We start from the raw sequence: 11,883 nt of genomic DNA, 5'->3' as shown, positions 1-11,883 counted from the left end.
AGTGGCTCTTTAAATGCAGGATGTCTGACACCTACACGCTTCACGTGTGCCCATCTCCCTTCTCCCAGCTGTGGAGCATGTATGCTGAAGATTGCAGTTTCTAGTAAAAGATGTAATACAGGGAAGAGCTGAGACTGATCAAGAGTGAGAGTGGCACTAGCAGTAGACTCTATTCTAATGGTAGCTCCTGGATCTTTAGTAGCACCGAAAGAGCTGACTTCCTTTCTCGTGCGCTTTGCTACTCTTTCCAGTTAAACTACTGCACCTCACGAGTCTGCCACAACACACAAAAACAAGTTAGAACAAATGTAAACAACTTTAAAATTATACCTCAATAAACTCTAGCTGTCTGTTGCACTCTCAACTGCAGTTGTTGGTTTTGATCGAGACCGGCGATGGTCTTTATATAAGTAGTATCTTTTGATCGAAAAAAAATACGGCTATTTAGGATTTTGGCGTATAATGACGTTTTATACGTACATTTTTTTTCGATATGGGCGTATAAATGTAACACAATTTTTGTTCAATTTTGGACATTTTTGTTGAAGTTTCCACTGTGTCCTTGGATTCTTCTTGTTTTGCCTCTTTGGCTTTGTCTGTAGAGACGCTAACTTCCATGGTTTTTATGTGATTTTGTCTCAGAACAGTCATTTGCTCCCATGAGCATGAGATACCGTGTTTTTCTCATCAATCAAGGCATTGGTTTCTCGAGTAACTTTTGTTGTTTTCTCACTCGTTTCATCTGGTTTTCCTTTGTCTTCTCAATTTTTGGTTTGGAAAATCATAGAAGACTACCTTCTTTTGTTTTGGTTTGTATTCATTTTTGAGCTACTTGATAGCTCGTCCTCGGACTTGTTTCCTAGCTCATCACTTAGCGAGTCATGAAACTCCTCATTGTCATCTTTGCTAATATCTTGTATAGAAACCTTGTCCACTATTCATTTACAACTGACCATTTCATGAGTTTCTATTGTCTTAGTTTCCATCTATGGTTCCACAATGGAGTTCACCATTGGGAAGGAATTATGTAAAAACCGTCTTCATTGCAAAATGTTGTAGGTGTTAGCTCATTCACACAAACATCTAGAGTTGCCATGATTTGCTCCCATCCAAAGGGTTCAAATAACTCCTCTAGAAATGGCTCTTGTATTTTTTTTTATCAGACCACACTTATGTAGACAAAGGGACCAAAACTTGAGAAGATGTGCTTGCATATGAAAAAATGGATAGAGCCAAACGTGAGAAACCAAAAGAAAAACCTGTACTAGTGAATAAGATGCGTGATTATTGTGAAGGGGAAGAAGAAAACACCACCTTATCACTCGTGTACAAAGGAGTGAAGATGATAGCCATACTTGATAGTGGGGCTGGGGTAGCCATCACTACAAAAGAAATTTGGGAAAAATGGGGAAGACCAACTCTTAGAAAGACACGTATGAAGTTGCAACTAGCAGACAAATTTGTAGAAAGACCTTTGGGTATGCTTGAACAAACAATTGTATCCTCTTGTGGGATTGAATATGAGCATAGGTTTGCCATAGTAAACTTTGGGAAAAGAAAAAACTTTGATGTTATTTTGGGGGGTGATCATTTATGCATCAACTCAAAATGGTTCAAGATTGGAGCTATGACCACCTCTACTTGAGGCATAAAGGCGTAACAACAATAAGGGCCAGCATAAAGGACCATAATTATAGAGACATAAGTCAAACCCCAGGTGCAAGACTTTGATGTGACTACAGAATCCAAAACACAATTACCTGCTTGGTTGATAAAAAAAGCGCACATTTGCATGTGTGGAGTATCCTAATGTGGAAGCCTGAAGAAAGAAGATTGTATCCTAGAGCGATCCATAGACGAGTGTGGGATTGTAGTCCATTGAGATGGCACAATCTTCAAAGTGTGTTGCGTGAGTGGGTGAGTGCAAGTGTTATTTTGATTGGTTTCCTTCTCCACTCCCAAAAGAAGGTGGTGCCCCAGGTAGTGTGCATACCTCTTTACGAACATTTTGTGAGGGTAGGCCCATTGGTTTGGGTTTAGAGGCCCCATTTCAAAAAGCTCGCGCCATAAAGTGGTGCCCCCACCGAGGAACATATTTCCAAGTTACCTTCGATTTTTTAGTGATGAAGAATGGAGTTCCCATCTATCCATTTCATTTTGCACAACACATTAGAGTAAATGTTCACATAGATAGAAAAGTCTTTTTCCAGCAACGCATTGTTTTTATGTTTGGTGCAGAAAGACTTAGAGAAATACTGGCATCACCCAATCCAATTATACTTCCAATCATCAATTATGAAACTTCTTTTGATGTTCACATTTTCATTTTGTTTTAAAGGCAGGAACAAGGAGTGGTGAAGGGGTGCTCAAGGGCCATATGAAGGAACGAGGTCTTCAAACCAACAACGAGGAGTAGCACATGAATCATGATCAAAACAATGAACCTTTTAGGCCTATTGCTCGGCAATCCATTCATATAATCATTGCAACTAAGTTTAGGTTTCAATCTATCATAAGGAGGATATTTGGATCCACTCGCCTCAATGAAATCAATGCTTCAATTAATCCATTTATTCTACCTATGATAAAGTACGAATTAACAATGGATGTGTACATCTTCATTTTAATGTAATCAGATTTATAGTGTCAACAATCTTGTGCGGCCCGTAAGAGAAAGGTTTCTTTTAAAAAAATAAATTTCAAAAAGTCTAAACAAAATGTCAAGTTCTTTTCCCACGTTCTATGCAAAAAGTGGGGAAGATGCGCAAGAGTTTCTTGACAACTTGGAGATGGCACATCTCATATCTGGGAGAGATGAAGAGGAAGTAAAGCTACGAGCCTTCCCGTTGGTTCTAAAGGCAGAAGCTAAAGCATGGTATGAGACCTTGCAACCCCAAATCAAGTCCAACTGGGAGAGACTGCGAGCAAGCTTCCTCTCCAAGTTCGGGCAAGGTGATACTTATGAAGGACTATGGAAATGTCTTATTGGACATAAGCAGGTATCACTTGAAGACTATCCCTCTTATAAAGCAACCTTTGTCAATCTATGGGGTAGGTGGGAGGCTACATTAGAAAATCATGGTGGTGCACCTAACTTTCTAAAAAAAGAGAGATTCATGGTTGGCTTGTATCCACTTTTAAAGGCTAAAGTAGAGCTAAAATTCCCATCCACCTTCGAAGAAGCACGTGAGGTAGCCATCATCAAGTTTAGAAAACTACACTTCCAAGCACATAGAGCAAGGGGTTTGAATTAAGTGAGTGAGAGGGAGTCTTCACAAACCATGGAAGCACCAATTAGGGCCCCTCTTGCACAATCTTCACAAATAGGAGATAACTCTCAACAAGAGGTTTTACAAAGGCTAACTCAACAGCTTGAGAACCTCACTCTGAATCTAGTACAAGGCCTACCTCAACAACGACAACCAAGAGAAGGGAATCGCAATCAACGAAGACAAGCTCAAGAGTTGCGATGTTGGAATTGCAATGAAATGGGCCATGGCATGTACAATTGTCCACATCCAAGGCGACTTCCGGGAGACATATATCCCCCCAGACCGCCTCCTCTCACTGTGCAGCAAGAACAAGCTCAAGGCCCACAAATCCTTCGTCGACCACCACCACTAGCAAATATACCTCCCGTCCCACATGAGGAGGAAGAAAGAGGAATCAACATCATCAAGCTAGAAGAGGTAATAGATGAGCATACTCTAAACTTTGATGTTATGCTGGCAGAAAAATGCACAAGAGCACATGATAAGGATGAAGACATGAGAAGTGAAGGAACAAATTCAGCCAGAAGGGACAAGAAGAAGAAGTCAAAGATGGAAGAAGCTGAAAGTAGTAGGAAGAAAAGATCAAGGCGAAGGGAAATTGGTATCAACGACTTCCCATTGGGAAAGGAGCTAGAGCCCTACAACATCCTGGAGGATTTCCAAATCCAAAAGCCAAACATTTCATGGCCTCAACTTCTACACCTATCAGCCAAAGTAAGAAGGCAATGGCCAAAGTTGGTAAGTACAAGAATTCCAAAAAAGAAAGAAAATCTTTCCATTAAGGTTGTGGCCTCAAAGCTACAAAAAGATGTGGAACCCATTGTGGATGCTTACATAAGGGGTAAAAAGGTGTCTAATGTATATGTTGATGGTAGAGCTCAAATGTGTGTGATCATGGAAAAATCAATGAACAAGTTAGGGCTTGAAATTACAAAGTCCTCTAATTGTCAAGCTAGGCTAGCCAACAACTCAAGTGTGAAGTGTTTGGGGATCATTGAAAATGTAAAAGTCTCTGTATGTAACATAGATGCACGAGTGGATATGTATGTCATGCTAGCTAAGGGGGAGGGCTATCCCATCATCCTAGGGAGGCCTTGGCTCATTGCTGTGAATGCAGATCAAAAATGGGGAAGTGGTCATTTGATTCTTAAGAAGGGTCAACCGGTGGTGTATGATTGGCGAGAAGGAAAGAAAATAGATATCAACTATGAAACCACGGCAGATGAAGAGAGCGAGGAGGAGAGTCCTTACTCAAGTGATGAGGAAGCATCTACCAGTGCATCAACCAGTGAAGAGGAGTCTTCTTTGGAGGTAATGGGAATTGTATTCAACGCCAACACTCAAGATGTTCCAGTAGAAGAAAAGCCAACAGACAATCACACACGAGGGGATGAAAGATGCCACCACCTTGAAGAAGGATTTGAGAAGATGCTTGCAAAAGATCTTACTTGTGAGGAGAAGAGGTCCTACATCAATATGTTAAGGAGGTATCCCAATTTGTTTATCACTGACTACTCACAAATAAGAGGTGTAGATGTAATAGAGCATCGAATTGAATTGAAACCAGGGACCAAACCCGTGGCTCAAAAGTTAAGGCGACTAGGATCTGTGCAACAAAAGGCTCTCCTACAAGAAGTGAATCGACTCTTGAAGGCTGGCTTCATCTATCCAGTATCCAACTCCGAATGGGTATCACCTATTGTAGTCACTCCCAAGAAGAATGGTAAGTGGAGGGTCTGCGTGGATTACGAACCCCTCAAAGCTGCGACAAAGAGGGACCACTTCCCTCTTCCTTTCCAAGATGAAATTTTGAATGAAGTAGCAGGTCATGAATGCTACACTGTGTGTGATGGGTATTTAGGATATTTTCAAATTAGAATAGCAGAAGAGGACCAACCAAAAACCACCTTCATCACACCTTGGGGATGTTTTGCATTCAGAGTAATGCCTTTTGGGCTCACCAATGCTCCTAGCACCTTTATGAGATTCACAATATTTGTATTTCAGCTATTCTTTGGAAAATCCATAAGAGTCTTTATGGATGATTTCTGTATTTATAATTGTAGATCACTTCATTGCCAAAAGGTTGAAGAGGGGCTTAAGAGGCTCCATCAATTTGGGGGACAACTCAACCGAGAGAAGTGTCATATCGGTGAATCTCAGGTGGTTTTGCTAGGCCATGTGGTTTCTTCACAAGGAATTCAAGTGGATCCCTCTAAAGTAGAGGCCCTTTTGTCATTATCTCCACCAACAACAACTAAGGAGCTAATGACCTTCAACCACAAAGTGAGGTACATGTCTCGCTTCATCCATCTCCTAGCAGAAGCCATCGCCCCTTTGCATAGGTTGGCAAGACAATCTACATTTGAATGGGGGAGGGAACATGCAAAATGTTTTGAGGAAGTGAAGGGCATTCTTAGCTCTCTCCCAATCCTAATGCCACCAGATCCAAAGGAGACCTACTATGTCACTCCAAGTGTAGGTTTCGAAGCAATTGGTGTTGTTTTGATGCAAAAAGATCCTAAAACATCATACATGAGGCCGATCTATTTTGCAAGCAAGGTGATGACTCCGGCCGAGAAGGGATACACAGAAATGGAGAAAGTGGTCTTTGCAATCTTGTTTGCGGTAAGGAAGTTTCGATCGTATCTTCTCCCAGTGCCATTTGTTTTTCTCACCTTAGAGCACAATCTACCATATGTAGTACAACACATGAGCCTCTCATCTAGAATAGCAAAGTGGGTGCTTGAACTCCAAGAATTTGAATACACTTTCCTTGTAGAAGATAGCACAAGAGCAGGACTTGCAGACATTCTCACCTACAAAGTGAGAGAAAGGGAAGGATCACGACTACAAAGAGAGGAAGGCTCAAAACAGTTCAAAGTAAAGGAGATTGATAATGCCCATAATTTATGCTTTGACGGAGCTTATCAACGCCAACAAGACAAAGCAGCAGGGGGAATCGTCATTTTGAACCCACAAAAGGAGGTAATGGTTAGGAAAGGTATCACTCTACCCAGTGTTCACTCTAACAATGAGGCTGAGTATGTTGCTCTAACCCTTCGGTTAGAAGAATGCAAAGAATTAGGCATACAAAGACTTATTATAAAAGGTGATTCTTTGCTAGTGGTCAAGCAAATCCAAGGGACTTGGAGATGCAAGAATCGTACATTGTTTGAGTGGCTTAGTAGTGTAAGAGCTTTGATGAAGGGTTTTAAAGCAACACAGGCACAACACATTGTGAGAACTCATAACAAGGAAGCATACTTACTCACAAATGAAAAGCTTCAAATGGCGGTAGGAGGTGTGAAACTATATGAACCCAAATATCAAGGTCAAGAGGAGCTAAAAGACATTATCTTCTTTCTACAAGCAGGTGAGTGTCCCAAACACTTAGACAAGGTGCAAAGACATAGACTAGTTAAGAAGGCCACACCTTACCAGTTGATCGGGGATGATTTATATCACAAAGGGAAAGATTTGGTCTTGAGGAGAGTACCAGGTGTGCAAGAGATAGAGAAAATTCTTCTTTCATGTCATGATGATGTCTCTGGTGGTCACTTTTCTCAAGATATTACAAGTAGGAAGATTTTACAAGCAGGGTTTATTTGGCCGAGCTTACATCGTGATGTCCAATATTGGTGTAAGGCATGTAAGCCATGCCAAATTGCTGGGGATAGACGACTAACATATGAGCCTCGAGTCCCAATAATATCTTATGGCCCTTTTGAAAAGTGGGGTGTGGATGCAATAGGTCCCCTACCTCGTACTTCTACAGGGAAGGTTTTCATCATCATGGGGGTTGACTACATGACACGATGGGCGGAAGCAACAAGCACAATCCGAGTCACAGCTGAAGAGGTATCAAAGTTTATTTTTGATCATATTTGTAGTAGGTTTGGAACACCCCTAGAAATCTTATCAGATCGAGGCCCGGGTTTTAGGGCTGACCTTCTGAATGATCTCTTGAGGAGGTTAAAAGTGAAACACCTGCATTCCACACCCTACTATCCTCAATGCAATGGATTGGTGGAAAAAGTGAATGGAATGATATGTAAGATCATTACTAAGCAGGTTGTAGACCGGCCTAATGATTGGGATCGCCATTTGAGGGCTGCTCTTTGGGCGTATAGGACATCTTTCAAGGTATCTACCCAATTCACCCCTTTTCATCTAGTTTATGGACAGGAAGCACTTCTCCCCATTGAGGTAGAGCTCTCAAGCTTGCGCGTTCTTGCAAGAGTGGCAAAAAAACCAAAAGAGGTTCTACATGAAAGGATCTTAGATCTCCAACGACTTGAGCTAGATAGAGAAGAGTCCATTGATCACTATATCACCAAAGCGACAAGCCAAAGGGATAAAATCAACAAGAAGCTCAAGGGGAAAGGATTGAAGGAAGGTATGTTGGTTCTTCGCTATGATAACCGACTTGATACTCGACTTGACAAAAAGTTTTTGCAAAGATAGGAGGGACCTTTCATGATAAAAAACAAAGTTTGGGAGTGGTAGTTACAGATTAGCAGATTTATCAGGAAAACTCCACAAGACCAGAGTCAATGGATGGAGATTAAAGCCCTACTTTCAACGTATCAATCCGTTGATAGGCAGTCATCTGCCTACATCGTCTAAGCTCCAAATTGACATGGCTCCCTTCGGCTTGGCAAATGCTCCACCTATTTTTAAAGCTTTGATGTGCAAAGAAGAACCAGCCTTGGAATCTGAACATACCCAAGGCAACCCTCCCATCTCCGATTTATGGGATTGAGGTAATGAAAAGGAGGTCTAATGGAGTAAAAGAGTGCATGACACTCCTCCTATTGAAAAAAAAAAAAAGTGAAAAAGGAAAAATGACAAAAAAAAAGAGAAAAAAAAGAAGAAAAAGAAGCAACACCGTCCTCCTAAAGATATGAATATCTCTAGGCTTGGCGGAGGGCTAATATGAGTGGCATAAAATGGTAACCATCTTTTTGCAACATTTGTCAGCCTACTCAACGTCCTCTTCCTCATATGTGTATATATTTTTCTACGCTATTAAGTTATCTAGAGTAAATTCCCCCTCTTCGTTTAACCTTTGTGGCGACACATACATTATACTCTTCCCAAAAATGTCACCTTAGTCATATATTTATATCACCACCCTTTTCCTTTTTGCTTTGTAAAAAGAATAAGTATACAATAACCAACTATATACCCCCAAACTTTCTTACCTCTTGTGAATTAGTAGTAGAAAAATAATATATCCATCTTCCACCCCATATAGATAAATTCCCATGGAAATCAACTCTCCACTTGTCTTTACCAAAGATTATGGTCCCTCTCTACAAGTCTTCTATGCCCCCTACATAGGTGGCCCAATATCTCTTAAGAATATACATATAGTTTCTCTCCTTTCAACCCGACAGATTTAAGAGCGAAGATGGAAATCACGTAGAGTTGCAAATGGTACCTAAAGAAGTCTATGATGTAGTAGCTAAGCCAACAAAGAAAGAAGACAATAGGAGGTAGGACTTTGGGAATTTTATGATCAAGAACCATGTGGAGTAGACTTACAAAGAGCTTATGAACTACTGTCAACAATAAAAGAGGATGGATCTGCCCAGATTAAAGATCAGCAAAGGACAGAAGGTTAAATTAGTAATTAACAAAGACATAGTGGCTGAAGCACTAAAGCTACCCACTGAAGGTATGACAATGACAGCTAGAGATAGGAAGACAACTGGTACATTCACAAAGAGTACCACTGCCGCCACCTTCTCCGACCTTATACTAAAGCAAGTAGAGGATCCTGCCCGTCTATATCACCAGCACTTCCACTTCCTCGCCAAGAAACCACCAAGATACACTACCCCAAATCATGCTTTCGCAACCACCTTCATGCAGGTATTGAAGTCAACAATAAGACAATCAATAGATTATGTTCAATATGTTCTTACAACACTCAAGAGCACAAAGAAGGAAGGAAGAGAAACATGTTTGGGAGCTCTAGAAGTTCTAACCCAAATTGTATACCATGCTATTGGGATGGCCTTGCTGTCAGTCCTAGATCAAAACACATGGATAATCTCAGCTCAGCCCTCTCCATCAGCCACTAGATCAAAGAAGAAAGGAATTTATAAATTAGATGAAGAGTCATCGGAAAGCTCACCTTGAAGAGAGTTTGGACAATGAGGAAAAAAGGACAAGGAGAGAAGAGATGAAAAGAAAGGTGGTGGCTGCCCATCAGGAAGAACCTCAACAAAAAAAGGCAAGATTTGAAAGAGAAAAATAAGGTTACGAATGAAGTGGCCAAGCTATAGGACAAAACCCAAAATCACGGAGTCTAAGGGAAACAAAGGTTCCTAGAACCAAGAACCCTAAGAAGAAGATCCAAGAAGTTCCGAAGGACCTACTAGAAAGGATGTATACGGAAGCCGAAGCCCTGAAGATACAAGAGGCTTTAGAAGCTCAAACAAAATCCAGAGAAGAGTCGGCTGCTCAATAAACACAACAAGAAAAAGTTGCAAAATCAATTGAACCACAACAAGAATAGGGAGAGATGTCTCCAAGACCACCCTCACCCACTACCGAACAAGAAGATCAACCATTTCCTAGTCCAAGCTCTTCACCACCCACTGACCAGTCAAATGAAACCGACAATACAAAAGGAGATGATGAAAAAGAGGAGGAAGCTAGTAAAAAATAGCCCAAGGAAATAAACAAAGATGAGGCTGGACTATCTAAAGAGCCTCAAGAAGAATCCACTAGACCATCTAAAGAGCCGCATGCAGAATCTGCTGCACCATCTAAAGAGCCTCAAGCAAAATCCATTGGACCATCTAAAGAGACACAAACAAAATCCAAATAGTTTGAAACAACAGATGAAGTTATCATCCAAGTTAATGAATATGCAAAGCAGATGCAACTGATGACAGAGAAAATGCAAACAACAACTCTTAGCCGCAGTGCTGCTAAAGCTTGAGAACTTGAACAAGTGGTTGATGCTCTCCAAGGTGAGCTTGAAAATAAGATGAATATCATTGAGAATCTTCAAGGCCAAATCAAAGAACTCAAGAATGAAGCAGAATAACACCAAAGCGTCAAGGAAAAGCAGAAAAAGAAAATGGAAGAATCAGGGGAGCTCCTCACAAAGTTGTCGGGTGCCTGTAAAAGCAAGGACCAACAACTGACTCAAGTAACAAATGAGCTTATGAGAACTACTCAGTCAGTACAAAAGCTCCAGGTGTACAATTGAATGTAGCAAATGCCTCTTTGCAATACTCAAAATAGAGAATCAATGATCAAGCGGCATTTTTAAAGCAAATCAAGGAAAACCCAGCAGTAGCTTCACTCAAGGGGATTGATGAAGTTTACAAGACTTTAGAAAAGAGGAACAAAGACTTGGAAATTGAGTTGAAGTTGGAAGAAGCACAAAGAACGGACCTTGCCCTAATGCGTGTACAAAGAGAAGAGTAGTTGCTTAAAGAGATAGAGGAATTAAAGAGAGCCAACCAGTTTACGGAGAGAAGGGAATGTGGAAACTCAGGAGGAGCCATGTACATCTGAACAACCAAATCTAGAGATACCATCAGTCTCCTTTGCAGAAATGGAAACACAACCAACTGAAGGGCAGACAGGGAGTTTTGAATTCCAAGTACCAATCACCAACAAGAAACAAGTGCCTATGGTCTAGCTCTATAAAACTGAAGAAGTTGCACTAAAAGAGTAGATTGTTCATGAAGTGGATGTTGAATGGAAAGCGGCTATGGATTGGGAGTTGAGGGTTCTTCACTCTGCCAATTTAGCTCAGCTCACTCCCAATCAAATCAATTCTCAGTGGCATCAACAATCGCTACCTTATCCTTTGATAAAGGTGGAGCTATTACAAGTAAAAGAAAGACTCTACAAGGATATGCAAGAAGAGGGGTTAGATGCTCTCCACCCCAAATGGAGGAAAAATTTGCTCAACAAAAACTCAAGGTATCTCATTTTGTTTACAAGGGAACCTGCATCAATCCAGAAAGACCCAACATTATGTCATGTACCAAGGGTAAGGACATGGCAATCACATGAAGCATTAAAGAAGAAAAGTCCGACTTGGCTCAACTACCCAAAATAGCTAGCTCTAGAGCAAGGACCAACAACTGAAGAATACATGGTGAAAACCCTAACGGGTGCCATGAACTTCTTCAAGAGCCTCTTGACCTCTCGTGTGCAATGTTATTTAAAATCTATAGAATGCTGCTCACATGCATCCAAGTTTCTCATGAACCTAAACAAGGAGGAGCCCCATGGATGTCCTTTTTAGAAGGTAACCAAGGATTATGCTATGATTTGAGTGGGCAACCTTCAGAAGAAGTCCTTTACGGCTTCTATGCCAAAGGCACGTTCTTGCCATCGAGCAATATGTTGGCATTCGAAGAAGCTTTTTACACTAGGTTCTTCACATGGCATATAAAGAATTTTGGACCAGTGATCAACAATCTAACATCATTCATCCATAGAACTCAAAAATAAAGTTACTATTTAGTTTCTGCAAGTCCTTGAGAAAGAACGGCGGATCAGATATCAAAAAGAGCTTCAAGCACTGAAAGACCGCCTCACAAGCCGTCAACCCGAAGACTATTTTAGTCCA

This window comes from Adiantum capillus-veneris, chromosome 14 (assembly GCF_014529385.1).
Source record: "Adiantum capillus-veneris isolate H3 chromosome 14, ASM1452938v2, whole genome shotgun sequence".
Classification (NCBI taxonomy): Eukaryota; Viridiplantae; Streptophyta; class Polypodiopsida; order Polypodiales; family Pteridaceae; genus Adiantum; species Adiantum capillus-veneris.
The sequence above is the reverse complement of the archived record's forward strand: the minus strand, read 5'-3'. Positions refer to the sequence as shown.